This window comes from Pinus tabuliformis, chromosome 9 (assembly GCF_031772625.1).
Source record: "Pinus tabuliformis cultivar Carrire ecotype Pingquan chromosome 9, CPIR1, whole genome shotgun sequence".
NCBI lineage: Eukaryota > Viridiplantae > Streptophyta > Pinopsida > Pinales > Pinaceae > Pinus > Pinus tabuliformis.
Window position 1 is genome coordinate 1591853249 of NC_142307.1, and position 15811 is coordinate 1591869059.

General features: G+C 39.5%; 1 pseudogene; it reads right to left on the reverse strand.

Annotated features, from left to right (window-relative positions):
• The window catches only part of LOC149154823 (uncharacterized), a 126322-nt pseudogene extending 112704 nt beyond the window's left edge, over window positions 1–13618 (reverse strand).
• Window positions 13619–15811: the final 2193 nt, after the last annotated feature.

The window sequence follows — 15811 nt, forward strand, 5'->3', positions numbered from 1 at the left end:
ACAAGTTCACTTGCTCTCACACTTAACCATTTTTCCTGAAAATATTTCGACTAGACAACCCTCCTTCAACCGGAACCCAACTGAGTTACATTGCACAGTCTCAGCTCTAGGTGACCCTACTCTGCTACCTAAATTTGAGTAGAGCTTGAGGTTGTCCTCTAGGGTAGCCTTCACTGTGCAGTCCTAAAAGTGAGGTCATCTATCTCCCAGAACTATGCAGAATTTGTCCCCATGTTCGATCTAATTTGTGATTCCCGCAAGATCACTCATCAAGCCTCCCTCCGGTCTACCAAAAAACTTGATCTGCACTGTGACCGGGGGCTACAATGCTCCTTGAAACTGCGTAGAAGTTGCCTAACTACCTACCCTACACTGTTTATAGAAACTACACAGTCATGCGAGTTAGGCCTCTACTACCTGTCACTACACTATTCAAAGATATTGAGCATATTTCACTGATAGACCCCCCTGCTGGCTTGCCTTTCTATCCCTCTAAAAATTTCACAGTTTTAACTCACACTCTCACTGCTACCCCACTCTGCGCTCATCCTAGAAACTGCACAACAAATGCACGTCTGACACTGTCTCCCAAAAATGTGTAGTTATGACCAGCAACTCCCCGTAGCTTGATCCAACCTTGCTCTGGAAAACTATGTAGAAATTCCTATTAGCGCCTCCCGATGTCTACTCTCTCTTCCTCGAAGAAACTGCATAGATTCCCAGCTAGATCCCCGGATGACATTTCCAGTCCTCATCCTCAAAACTACAAAGAGTTTCTGAGCACCTTGCCTTGTCTTCCTCCCAAGAACTATGCAATTCTGCCTAGTTGGGTTCTACCTTACAACTGTCAATACTATTCTGGATTGTACAAACTGCCTCCCAGTGACATATTTAGAGTTTTTCTTGATAGTGCTCTAGAGCTTCTCATCTTGGCCTGAGCTATGCTCTACACAGTTTCATTGCCTTGTCATCTCTCCCAGTCACTTGCACCCAAAACTGAAAACATTGCATCATGTTAGACTAGGAGATTTTTTGGATTTGATGTCATCTCATCATGAGTAATTGAAGGAACAATTACATTTATGAAACATGGCACAATGATGAACAGGATGAAGAAGGAGTGCATGTTAGAAGAATTTCTTGCAATTGAAAAAACATATGAAGCACATCGAGCAACAAGCGAAAGGGACACATACACATGCACCATCAAGAAAATATCAAGACCATCGAAGACCCCGCACACTTTTCCATGCAGAGATGAAGACATGATACACTGAGAGGACATCCATCACTCAGTAGCATAGCATCTCGACATGGACACCAAAGTCAACCAGTACATGTCACCAGTGTGATGTTGAGTTGTGTCATGTGTTGCCTTAGCCACATCCTTACTATGGGCCATACCTGTTGTAGTCAAATGTAATGTAACGTGAAAGTCCAAGAGACACACATATGAAGTTGAAGAGTCATGTAATTCAGCAATTGATAGGAAGTAAAACAACCGCGAGGGAATTAGAGGAGTCGCAAGGGTCAGTTATCCCCCTTGGCTATATATACCCCCTCATTATATGAGCAAAGGAATTTTCACCTTGGCTCCTCCCACATAGCCTTGAGATTTTGTAGTTTGTTCTTTAAGGAGTGAGGTATGGCTCCAATTTCCCACTACTGGGGCTAGTGATGTATGGTGTACAAATGATTCTTGGAACTTTTTCTTAATTCAAAATCCTATCTCAGGCCAGTATGTTTTCGTACATGTTTTGTATCTGTTTGTAAAACTATTCTTTAAATGTTTGTAATGCATGTTTTCTTAACCTGTACTAAGATAGTTGAACTACTTTAGTTATATTAGTACTTACATTGTTGAATATGTGTTGTATTGTTTATTGTTGTTGTCTCATCCATGTGGACTACTTCGTCAGACATTAGACAAAACATCTTTTTTTTTAATTGGTTATAACGACTGTTACCCCTGTGTGCATTATTCCACTAGATGGTGCATGTGTTTACCATTCTAATTTGATTTTAATGATTGCCACATACCTTGTGGACTATTCTGTTGGATTCTGGACAAACCCTTGTTGTTTCACATGTGTCTCTCCGTAGGTGGTGCTACTAACTCTCATCTAGAAGCTCACTTTTAACCTCTCCATTATAGTAAGAGAATGCGAACACAAATTTACATTATACACTCACCAGGAATACTCACCTCTCTTTCTTGAACTTACAAGCATAACACTCTCAGGTTATCAACAAAAAGAGCTAAGGCAAATCTCTAAGATAATGGAAACCAGGCCATCGTACTCGATGGGACTTATACACAGAATTATGTGAGGTCTATTTGGGAATTCATACTAGTGAGATCCCATGAATGTTGGCAGCTCCAACATGGTCAACATAGCCTTGGAGAGTTAACCTCACCACCTACTCTAACGCCCTAAACCAAATAAATGCAATATGTGAAATAAATTTTACTAAGCATTGATTTTAGTAGTTTCTATCTACTCAAGGGTAATGGTGTGCAAATGATATTACATGTAATGACTCAAGACCCAATCTTAATGCCAAATACATGAATTGCAACTTTTCACTTTCCATTTTGATGAAAGCTAACTAAAGAGGGGAAGAGAGTCCTTTGCCATTTCAAAAAAAAATTACAAACAACCTCATGTACTATAAATATTCTCTCCTAAAATTCAATAAATTCATAAAAATGTTATGATCCAAAAAACAACCCAAGAAAGAAAAAAGAAAAAAGAAAAAAAGAAAAATAGGAGATCTTAAAAAAAAACCAAAGCATGAACACCAAGTACTCAAAAGCTAAAAATATGGCTTTACAAAGGATAATCTCAAAATAAGAAGTTTATCTTACACAAAAAAAGTAACAATAGGAGCACAAAATAAGTTTCATATCTATAGTTCAATGCAAATAGTGAAAACCACATAGCCAAAATGATCTACAAAGGAGTAAAATAAACCCTGATAAAAGAGCAAGGCTTGAGTGGCTTGAAAGTAAAAAAAAAAATATTTATGACTCAAATAATCAAGTAGATAACAAATAATCAATAATTCCTCTTAGAACCATTTTTGCACTACCACAACAGAAAACAAAATCAAATTCTAATGGAAACAATCGAAATGGGAAGAGGCAACCCTGGAAAATATGCCAAAACTACAAAACAAGAAATATCCCACTCAAACAAAAACTAAATGAATTATAAATAAAGGCGATATGAATGAAAATAGTCAAGCAAAAGCCTATCTAGAATATTAGATAGGCATCTCAGAGGAAACCTCTCTAAAAATAACAATATTACAGGAAAGTAACACCCATACTATATGTTATCACTTAGAGCCATAGTTCATGTATATAATGTTGTCCACAAGTTTCATATAAAGGTTTTCAATTTTGTGAATAGGTTTATATGTGTGTGTCACTTTGAAATTTGAATTTCAAAAGGTATTGATGTAAGTTCGAGTAAGAAAAAAATCGTTAGATACCCTCCATCATTGTCAGTTAAGGCATGTCATGTCATTAGCACTTTGCGTAGTTTCGCAGCGCATGTCTGTTTGGTCAATTTAGCTGCGCAATGATGTTTCCGTCTTTTCGCAGCGTACTGTTTATCAGCCATTTCGTAGCGTGTTTTGTTAAATTTGAACTGTCCGCGCTACGAAATCGGGGTTTCGGGGTTTTTGTAGCGTTTTCTCTTGCAATGTCAAATCTGGGAGGGGTGAGTCATAGGTCCGTTCATGTTTGTCAGTTGATGTCCTCTCCAGGTCATGATAAATCATCATTCCGCCATAAGGTCCAGAGTCATGCATATGAATGTCAGCTTAAGGGATTTTACGAGGTATGGTTATGTCATAATGTGTAAACATGTTTGCTGTATGAGAAGCCCAAGTTCTTATTTAAAGGGATCATTGCGAGCGAGCCTGCACTCCAAAGTCGAGATTGTTTTCGCGCTGTAGCTGCCATTAGTTCCCTGTGTGAAAATATCCGAAGCAAGATGGAAAAGAGGGAACATCGATCCGGTAAGTGTTTGAGGACAGAGCCGGAGGGGTTAGATGTTACTCTCAGGGATGAAGGTGTAGCAAGAGCCTTTCGAAATGCTGGTTGCTGGAGGTTCTGCGAGAAATTGAAGGGAGGACATGCAGAGGTAATGAAGGCTTTCGCATTGAATTTTACTGGACTGAATTCAAAGGTGTCAATGTTAGAGTTTCCTGTGTCTCCTGAAGCTCTTTCCACTGTCACTGAAATTCCGAGGGGTGGTCAAGAATGGTTCAAAAACTTTAAGTTCGACATGAGTCCCTGTAAAGAGTTTTTGAAGGAACCTTATGTAAATGAGGACCTCACCAAAGCGATGCCAAGGAGTTACATAAAAGAACATTATGCTATGCTCCTCACATGCATCCAGAAATACCTGACATGCGAGGGAAGGTACAATAAAGTTTACTCCTACCACTTCAAACTTTTGTTGCATTTCACAGGTAAGGCTTCAATAGACATACCTTTCTATTTGTTCAGAAGCATTAGTAAAATGTGTGATAAAATCCAGTTAAAGAAAGATGGTTGTGAAACATCCCTGTTTCATCATGGTTTAGTAAAGTTGCTGGTGTTGGATGGTTTACAAAAGATTGGCAGAGATTGGGATTCATTTGTGTTTATGGCCGGCTTCCCAAGCAAAACAGGCCTCACTCCATTGCCTGTGAGGGAAAGGGAAGAAAGGAGTGAAGAACCAACTCTGGCTGAGCTCAGAAAAGAGGTGACAGACCAAAAGAAGCCTAAAACCAAGTTAAGGAAATCAGAGAAGTCTGTGGCAGCAAAAGAGACACCTAAGTCATTAGAAAAGGAAACTCCTAAGCCATCATCTAAGGAGACATCTAAGTCATTAGAAAAGGAAACTCCTAAGCCATCATCTAAGGAGACACCTCAGTCACCAAAGCAGAAGATCTAGAAAAAGAAGGATGAAGCTAAATCAAGTGAAGTTGAAAAGATTTCAAGGGTGAAAACCAGAGGTCAACTAAACAAGGAGAAAGGTAAGTCAATTACTGTGGAAGAAAGCCCTATTTCAAAAGGTAGTTTAAATGACTTACTTGAAGCTATTGAACTTGAGCAAGATCAGCCAATACAGATTGAACCAATAGAGTTTGAGCAAGATCACCCAGTGCAGCCAATGCATATTGACCTCACTCAATCTTCACCCGAAAGTTCTAAAAAACCAAGAGCTTCAAAAAGGTTAAAATTTGAGGAGCCTAGTAAAGAATATGCTTTCAAGCCACGTAGGCCAGTTACAAGAAGACAAATGAAAGAAATGGTGAAAGCGCAGAAAGAGAAGGCACCTTTAGAAGTGCCTAGTACAGATGTACTTGAGGTTTTGACCAAAACAGTTCATGCAGCCAGAAGTAAAGACAAGGGTAATAGGGTCATCATCAGCCAAGGTGGAAATGTCATTGCTATCAAGCAACAAGCAGGAACAACACAAGAAGAAGTGCCTCAGATTAAAAATGTTTCTAAGGAAAGGGCAGTGAGATATGCAAATTATAAAAAGGTTGTGATAAAAGGCAGAACAAGTCTAATGAGCCAAACTGACTCAGTGTCTGATGCATATGTGTGGACGGTGCCAGCTCTGAAGCAGGAAAAAATCATGAAACAGATGAATACAAGCTTAAGAGTAGAAAACAAGGTTTTGAAGGAAGAAATTAGCATTTTGAAGAAGAAGCTAGGTAAACTAGCTGATTAATCCAAGGGGAAATTTGCTTTTCAAGTTTTGATAAATTTTGGCTGTCATCATTTTGAAACTTTTTGGAGCCCTTACACCTGTACAAAATAGCTGAAGAAATCACGGAGTTAAGTCATCAGTGCTTTAAAATTCATATGCTTTGTTTTGATTACCTACAGCAGTTTCGTAGCGCGCTACGAAACTGCTGTAGATGACTGTTTATGTGAAAAAAATGAAATTGATGCTGAGGTCAGCAAATCTTAAAAGGGATGACTCGAGGCCAGCATGGAGATTATACAAAGCTATTCAGATATTCAAAAGGTGACAGGTGTGAGTATTTAAGGAAAAGGTGAAATTTTTGTCTTTTGTTAAAGTCTTCCTAAAGTTACTTTATAGCCGAAATATTAGGGTTCTGGTAGGGTTACCGAAATTTTGAGTGGTACACGTGTTCAGTTCACAAAGTGTCCAGATCATAAGGCATATTGAATTATGCGTGGTTATTAGAAGAATTAAATGGCTTGGAGCATAGTCTTTTAATGCATGAAGACTAATGGGAGGCAGAGACCGTGAACATAGGGTACAGATCCTTATCAGTTGATGAGTCATCCACATATCAAGTATCCGAAGCTGCTCATTCAGTGAATGTTCCTCCAGCATGTCTTGGCTATTACTGAAGTGATACAGGTGTCAAATTTCAAGAAAGCATCAATGCACACGAGGAGATAGACTTAGATTTTAAATGGGAATGGGACTCTATGTTTTCACAGCGCAATACCTTTGTAATTAATTAGTTTGTTTAGATATGGATAAGGCAATTAATGATAGGATTTCGAGCTCCCTTCATGCTTGTTGAGGAGTCTCAAGTAGTTGTATTTTGGTTTTCCTATATATAGAAATGACTCTGATGTAAAAAAGGTTGGACATTTTATACAAAAACAGAGTTATTTGGGCCAATGTAAAGACTTATTACAGTAATAGTAAAACAGTGGTTGTTTCTTCTCAAGATTCTCAATGGATTATATTGTTCAAATATGATGGTGGTGTTTTCTCTTAAATGTTCTTTTACAGCCTTGTTATAACATAATCACTCAGAATTCATTTCTAATGCTCTGACTTCCTGTATGTTTGGCAAGCTGTGGGTTGTGTGAAATATGTTTGAACATCTAATGCAAAGAGCCTTGACTTGCATGAAATGACTGTGCTTTTGTTTATTAAATGTGTGAGACTCCATAGCCCAATGAAGACCAATTTGATATGTGTTCAACCAGCTTTTGTTTTCATGAATGAGTGAAGAGTTAGCCATCTGTTGTTGTGATTGATTTCTATCAAAAGTCTGTGAGAGAGCCCTCTCTGACTAGGAAGGCTAATTCCTAGTCTAAAGTCTGGTTGAAAGAGTTACATAAAATCTTACTTGGTTGCAGCCCTTAGTACTGATTTTGTGATAACACTATACAAAAAAGAGTTTGAGATGCATGCATGCAATATGTAGACTATGAATTTGTTGTTTAGACTCTCTATAATCCACTTATGTGAGTGAATTTTAACCAATGAAAATTGGAAAATAAAATCAAAGCTAGTTCTACTCAAATATGAACCAAATCAGCATGGAAAAAGCTAAGACTGGGTCAAAAAATAGAGACAAGACTCAACAATATATAGAAAACCAAGATATAAACCAAAGAAGTTGAGGCAAAATACTAGGGTTATACTTCCTGTTATCACCCCAAGAAACTCTCCTAGGTTGTAGCTCGGGAACATTACAAACTCAACTTAATGTTGGAAATGGATGAATGGAAGGAATAATACTTATTCAAGCCAGATAACCACTTCTACTATACTTAACTCCAGACATGCGTGAACACCCCCAGACTACAAGGCTTTAGACCACCAATTACTCACAATTTAAGGATTGGGTGAATATGGACAGTACTGACCACACCAGTAGATGCACAAGACCTTGTGATGGCTGGCTATAACTAGTAAAGAGGTCTACAAATCTAATTCCATAATGTACAGATAGGATGACAACTCTCTGTCACTAGGTGAAAAGAAACTTGGATAACACATTCGCTGATACATGCAAGATTTTAACACAGAGGTAGGATGACAACTCCTCTAATGCTAAACATCAAGAGTTTAGGAAAGGTGCATATCAAGCACGGCCTAGAACAAAATAGAAATGGAAAGTGAGAAATTAACAACAAAAGAAGCTTGTATTAGCTGAAAATGAAGACGAGACACTACAAGTATCAAAGTAGTTACAGTCTCAAGAATTTGGACCTTACATCAAAACAAAAACCACCAACCCTGATTACATCTTGTTTCTAGGTATATATACGGTTTCATTACAAAGGCACTCGGCCATTCTAAGTATGGAGGGGTCATAATTGACCACCAATCGCTTTAACTGCCTGATGGAGTTTTTGGTGCGATTGCTTGATGTAGTTGATGGATGTGATATTTTCCTGCACTCTATTGTCCTCTTAGGTGGGTGGAGTGTCGTGTAGAATGACATTCCATAACTATTCAATGCCTTCACCTGCTCGAGCCCTGTCATTTTCTTTCTCAACCATACTATCTATTGAAGGTGGTTGTTGAAGAGCAAATGCACTGGGTACTGGTAAACAGGTCACCTTCGTCCTTCGGGTGCATGGAATGGTCAGGGCGAGTGGACTACATGGTGATTGTATGAGCAGGACGAAGGATGGAAATCAACCATTGGATCAAGCAAATAGACAGCATGGATCGCTCAGTGGGGACTATTGGGAAAGTGGGGTGGAATGAACATGGGCTGTTGGATCTCGGGTGGCAGATCCAACAGTCATCAGGCGGAGAAGATTTGCAGGAGTTAACGAGTGGGAATATCGGTTTCGGTGATAGGTGGTATTGATAGCACCAGCGTTGAAGTCACGGCAATGGAAATTTGCGAAGGCACATAGTTATATGGGGTATAGGTTTTAGCACTCAGGGTTTAAGAGTGAGGGTACTTTATATGAGTTTAACCAAAAAGCATGAGAAACGGATATGGCGGGAGGGTGAGAGAAGTAAAGGAGAAGGGGAGGGCAACTGTTATAGGCCTTCTTCGAGCACGACCAGGGGCCAAGTTTGCTACCAACCTTTAGAACATTTATGTTATATAGCAGAGCTAACACTGGCTCCTTCTGGGGGTGAGATCCTCCGTGTGAGGTCTCAAGAACTGCAGATCATTGCCTTTCTTGTGAAAACCAAATTAGCAAAATTTCCTAGTGTTCCATTGGTCTTGGAGTCTAACTGAGCCTACACTAAAAATTGATAAAATAATATATTTACAACCTTAAGGCCAGAAGACCTTAAGCAACATAAATTTTCAAAAACCGCCTATTAGTTGGGCCATCAAAAATTTTCTCCCCTCCCATACTTTGTAGTATCAAGGTATTATTCCCTTGGATCTAAGAAATGATAAAAGGCCCTGTCCAGAAAGAATCAAACTTCCCATGGTTGCCTTTCTTCTCTTTCAGTGCATCCCACTTAAGAACCAAATCTCCTATCTGAAAATTATCTATTTTTGTCCTCCTGTCAAAAGCTTCTTTGATCTTCTTCTGATGTGCCACAAATATTTCAACCAGTTGTTCTCTGATTTGATGTACCTCTGCTATATCAGTGATCCTTTTTGCCATGTCCTCTCCCTCATTCTACGTTTCTTTCAAGAACTTTGCCACAGGGAGGGTTAACTAAATTGGGAATATAGCCTTAGTGCCATATACCAGCTTGAATGGAGAATTCCCTGTGGATTTCTTGGTGGTCACTCTGTCAGCCCACAATGCATATTTGAGCTTATAATCCCAATTTTTCTTGTTGTCTTCCAACAGCTTCTTCACTATCCTTATCAGGCTCTTGTTGGAAGATTCTACTAGACCATTTCCTTGAGGGTAATATGAGGTGGAATGAACCAGCTTAATGCCCATTGAGTCACACATGTCCACCAATTCTTTTTCCCTAAAGGCTGTTGCATTGTCTGTGATCAGTTTATGTGGACAATTGAATCTAGTGAAGATATTCTCTGTCAAGAACCTCATGACCACATTATGATCAGCCTTTTTGGGAGGTATGGCCTCAATCCATTTAATGAAGTAATCTATGGCTACTAAGATCAATCTGTGCTGGCCAATGGAATTTGGATTGATTTCTCCATTGAAATCCAAGCCCCACTACTAGAAAGGGCCACTAACATGTATGGGTTTTAAGGGAAAGGACTTCAATTACTTCTTCCCTTCAAATCTTTGGCACCTGTCACATGATTTAACAAATGAAAACACATCAGCAAATAAGGTGGGCCAATGGTACCCAGCTTTGAAGATTTTGTGGGTTGTAGTTTTCCAAAAATGATGTCCTCCACATATGCTGGAATGGAATTGTTGCATCACTTCTATGGATTTTTCTTTGTCCAAACACCTCAAAAGAATTCCAGAGGGGTCCCTCCAATAGAGCAGATTTTCATGAGTGCAATATTTGGCTGCCCTAAGTTTAATAGTTCTGGCTTGGCTTGAACTAAGGCCTGGAGGAATTTCTAGCTACAACAAAAATTGAGCTATTGCAGAGTACCAATCTCAAGAAGCTAAATTTTCTGCCAATGACTAATTTTTCCCTGGTACAGTTGTTTCTTCTTCTATCTGACCATTCTCTAGAATCGTTCTCATGAGATTTATGTCTAGCATTCCAATCCCCTTTTGCCATTAGTCTGGCAAGGCCCTGACCTCTGACCAGTTTAGTGGGCTTCAATTATATGTTAAATTCAATAAGCTTTCCAATCCATTTAGCCCTTCTTCCATCAGCATCAGGCTGTGTTAGGACATCTTTTATTGAAGTAGAGGGTACATATGCAATTACCTTGGAGTGCAGAATGTAAATCCTGAAGGCTTTCAAAGATTTTATAAGGGCATATGCATGTTTTTCAATGATATCACACCTCAGCTCAACATCCCTTAATGTTTTGCTGAAAAAATCCACTCGATGCTCTGAGTCCTCTTCATCTACCTGCGATAAAACTACTGCAAGGGTGTCATCAGAGGAAAATGAAAATAAATGGAACTCCCTGCTGTAATTTGGACTTCTTAAAGTGGGAGCTTCCATAATAGCTTTCTTAATGGACTCAAAGGATCTTATTGCCACATCAGCCCATTTGATCTCCGACCCCTTTCTCAACATGGAGGTAATATGCTTTACAAGTTCTGCAAATTTTGGGGTAAACCTCCTTACAAAATTTATCTTACCCAGAAAGGACTGGATATCTTTCTTTGATCTTGTGATAGACAAGATCTGTATTGCTCTTACTCTTTTTGGGTCAATTCGGACACCTGCAGCAGAAACAACATGCCCTAACAGCTTGCCCTCTTCTAAAGTAAACTGTGACTTTTTTGGTTTGACTGAAATCCCAAACCTTCTGCACTTCAAGAACACCCTTTTCAAATCCTGCAAATGGTCATAATCGCTACTGGAGTACATTTTTATGTCATCTAGGTAGATAAGGACAAACTTATCCTTCTCTCTCACAAATGCTATATCCATAGCTCTCTGAAAGGTGGCTCCAGCATTCATCAACCCAAAAGGCATCTTGGAATACATAAAAGTGCCCCAAGGAGTGGTGAATGCAGTATTCCGTTGGTCATCTGGATGTACAGCAACCTAATTATACCCTGAAAATCCATCCAGGAAAGACATCACTTTGGCTCCTGAAACTTTCTGTAGAAAATGCTCCATCTTGGGTAGAGGATAGTTTTCTTTCTTAGAGCATTTGTTTAAGTTTCTGAAATCAGCATAAAGCCTTATTTCTCCACTTTTCTTCCTTACCACTACCAAATTTAGTACCCATTTTGAATATCTGAGAGGGACTATGATTTTGGCAGCCAGTAACTTCTTGATTTCTTTTTCAATTAGAGGAAGGAGCAAAGGATTTATGGGTCTCAGTTTCTGTTTCAAAGGAATGGTGTCATTATATAAAGGGATTTTATGCTGGATTATCTTTTTATCATATGTTTTCAAGTCACTATATTCCCAGGAAAAAACATCAGCAAATTGCTTCATTAAACTACAGTACTCAATGGGCAGCAGATAAATGGGTGGATTGATTTATATATCTTGGTTGTCTTGGACTCCCTATATTATGCTTACAGACTGCAGATTAGCCTTCTTTTTGGGCAGCCTTATAAGTCACATCATTTTGGTCAAACAACTTTTCTAATGGAATCAAACCCTTAGGTATATCATTGTTGGGTAGTTGGACAATGCTATCTTTACCAATTCTGTTTCTAAGCTGGGATTGGGGATTTTCTTCCAAGGCTTCATTCTCTTGGTCAATTTGCATTTCGGAAAATTCATCGATGACTTGCAGAAACCTAGTCACATCATCATCATCTTTAAAAACTTTCCAATGCTGGATGTTATCAGGCAAGGATGGTCTATATTTCATCCAAACTTCATAAACTAGCCTGGGAGGCATGGGAAGAACAAACATGCTAGCAGACACAGCAAGGGAATTAGAAAGATGATTTTTTATTCTAGGGATATATGAGATACAAAATCAAAAGAATCTTTGAGTCTCCATACCTCATCTCTGTATGCTTTTAACCTTGGGTGCTTTGCCTGGAATGTTTTATTTACTTGCTGAATGATAAGATCAACATCTCCAAACACCTTTATGTTCCTGATTCCTCTATCTTTAGCTGCATTAAGGCCCAATATCAGAGCCTCATACTCTTCTATATTGTTGGTAACTTGGAAAGCCAGCTTAAAAGACAGATGTGTGCTTTCTTGTTTTGGAGATATCAGCACCACCCCAGCTCCTGCGGTCTCCCTAGAACATGCTCCATCAAAGAGAACTTCCCAAAGAAGACTTCCTTGCTCTCCCTCGGCCTGAACTGTTGGTTTCTTGAGTTGTAATGAGGCCTTTTGGGATTCTTCAATTTGGAGGATACATGCTCCAAAATCAATGTCTACAACATAAATGGGATGATTAGAAGGATTCTTCTCATCACTGATGATGTAGGCCAGCTATGCTTCTCTGTACAATCTCCTGCTTTCCCCTCCAAAAACGGGGACAGTGGCACAAGATAAATCATTCTGTAATGTCCCACCTAGTCTCTTAATCCACCCTCTGGACAGTAGCATACCAAACTTGGGGGAACATCTGCTACCACAATATCCATGATCATGCTCTTCATGGGTAGCTGAGTTAGGGTAATGGCTAGGTCTTTGATTAATCCTAGGCATTTTACCTTCCTTGAATCAAATGAGAATAAGTCATGATACGGTCTAGTGATATCAAGGCCTAACTCTTCCATGACAGCTTTAGGCATCAAATTGTGGCTGGCCCCTGTGTCTAGCAGGCAACTGTGGAGGATTTTGTCATGAATGTTCAAGGAGACATAAAATGATGGAGAATTATCATCAACAGGTTCAGTCATGGGGCTAAGCACAACTGCAGGCTTATCATCTTGCAAATTTATGTAGTCGGTGGGGTTTTGTGAGGCTTTTAGCTCAAGAGCATCAAGGATATGCTTTCTAAAAACTTCACTCTTTACTAGTTCTATCATAGGTACATATATTTTTTACTTTTTGACTTCTAACTCAAAGCTGAGAGGGGAAGGAGACTTATCAGGACCTCTTACCTCTTGAGCTGGTGCTTTGAGGATGATTGGATCAACTGCTAGTCTTTTATGTCTGATACTCTATTACTCTGTTGGGATACCAGCTCTTTGGGCAGGGTTCTCCTTGACGTTGTTTGCTTTTGACCTCAAACTATATCTTTGCTGCTCACCAGTCTGCAAAATAGCCTCTCTGTCCCACTCTTGACTGGTTTGGTCCTGGAGTATTGATTCTTCATATGCAGCCAATATCAAAAAGGTAGCATTGCCTTTATCTTCCATGCAATGAATTTCATCCTCTTCTTCGACTTGCTCCTCTTCCATGACTACGTTCTGGAAGGGAGCCTTCACTCTTTGTTCTTCATGGGCCTCTTTACCCCTCTGAATGATTTGCAACTGTTCGTTTGCTCTTCTGAAAGGATTTGGATTTCTTGGAGCAAATGTGTTTGGAAGCCTTGCTTTTCCAGAGCTCTGCTCAACTTTCAGCTTAGATATCTCAGCAACCAATGACTCTATCATCTTAGTCATTTTGTCTAGTTTAGGTTCAGAAGGTGAAGCAGAGGAAGAGGAAGCCTCACCTCTCTGCCTCCTTCTGTCAGCATGAATTTTGAGCTTTTCTACAGCTATGATATTAGATTCTACCTCTAGGGCCACATCCTGCATTTCAGCTAGAGTGGCACATCTTCTTTCTCTCAAAAGCAAGCAGAAATCAGAGTCAAAAGCATTGGCATAAGTGAGTTTGGCAGAGGTGTGGGTAGGATTTACTTCAGCTGGTATCTTAGTATACATACGGTTAAATATTTTATTAAAATTAGGCAATGACTCCCCATTCTCCCTCTTCAGGTTACCAAACTCGGTATGATAATAGAGAAGGTTTTTCTTATCCCCCCATTGCTTCAGGAATGCATCATCCAATGCTTCAATGTCTACTATGGACCTATGGGGAAATTCTTTGAACCACTTTCTAGCCTCACCATCCAGGCTCTGGACAAACACTCTCGTCCACACATCATCTTCACTGATATCTAGGTTATCAGCATAACTATAAAAATACTCAAGGTGTTCTTTAGATGTTACTCCCTCTATACCAGTGACTTGGGCATATATTTATGATATTCTCCTATAGGCATGGAATTCAAAGGAACAAGCACGACCAGGGGTCCATACCTAACAGCTATGATTCTTTCCATTTTTGTGGGAGCTTGCTGGCCTGCCATGACTAGGATAGGTGGAAGGATGCTGGTAGGCTGAATGGCAAGAGGCAATGAAATAGATGACAGACACAAAGGAATATGATGGACTGTATGGGAGGCTTTCTTTGGACTGAGATCCAAAGGGGAACTGACTGAACAAGGAGCTTTATGAATCTATGAAGGTATTTATTTACTAACAATGCCAGGCTCTAAATCTTCAAACTATATATCCTCAGCTATAATCTTCTCTTTCAGAGATGCATAAGATTTCTTAGGCTTACCTGATCCTGATGCTCCTTTCTGTGATGTTTTCCTCTGATTAACAATCTTCTCAGGGTTAGGCGCTGGGTCAGCTGGTGAATTCTAAGGATTTCTTCGGGTATGCCTCACAAACTGAGCCAGAACTGTAATGTGGAGTCGCCACTAGGTTGGTTCTCCAGTAGAGTCGCCAGATAGATGATTACAACCTGAAATGTGTCTAGACTTTTTCTATCATCAAAGCATGGAACTTTGTCGTTCTCCTAGGGAATCTGAGCTTCAACCTCCTCTCCCCGGCAACAGTGCCAATTAATGTTATCACCCCAAGAAACTCTCCTAGGTTGTAGCTCGGAGATGCTTGGGAACATTACAAACTCAACTTAATGTTGGAGATGGATGAATGGAAGGAATGATGCTTATTCAAGCCAGATAACCACTTCTACTATGCTTAACTCCAGACATGCGTGAACACCCCTAGACTACAAGGCTTTAGACCACCAATTAATCAGAATTTAAGGATTGGGTGAATATGGAGAATACTGACCATACCAACAGATGCCAAGACCTTGTGATGGCCGGCTGCAACTAGTAAAGAGGTCTGCAAATCTAATTCCCTAATGTACAGATAGGATGACAGCTCTATATCACTAGGTGAAAAGAAACCTGGATAACACATTCAATGATACATGCAATATTTTAACACAGAGGTAGGATGATAGCTCCTCTAATGCTAAACATCAAGAGTTCAGGAAAGTTGCATATCAGGTGCAACCTAGAACAGAATAGAAATGGAAAGTGAGTAATTAATAGCAAAATAAGCTTGTATTAGCTTAAAATGAAGACGAGACACTGCAAGTATCAAAGTAGTTACAGTCTCCCAAAGTTGAACCTTACATCAAAAAAACAACCACCAACCCTCATTACATCTTGTTTCTAAGTATATATAGAGTTTCATTACAAAGGCACTCAGCCATTCTATGTATGGAGGGGTCATAATTGACCACCAACTGCTTTAACTTCCTGA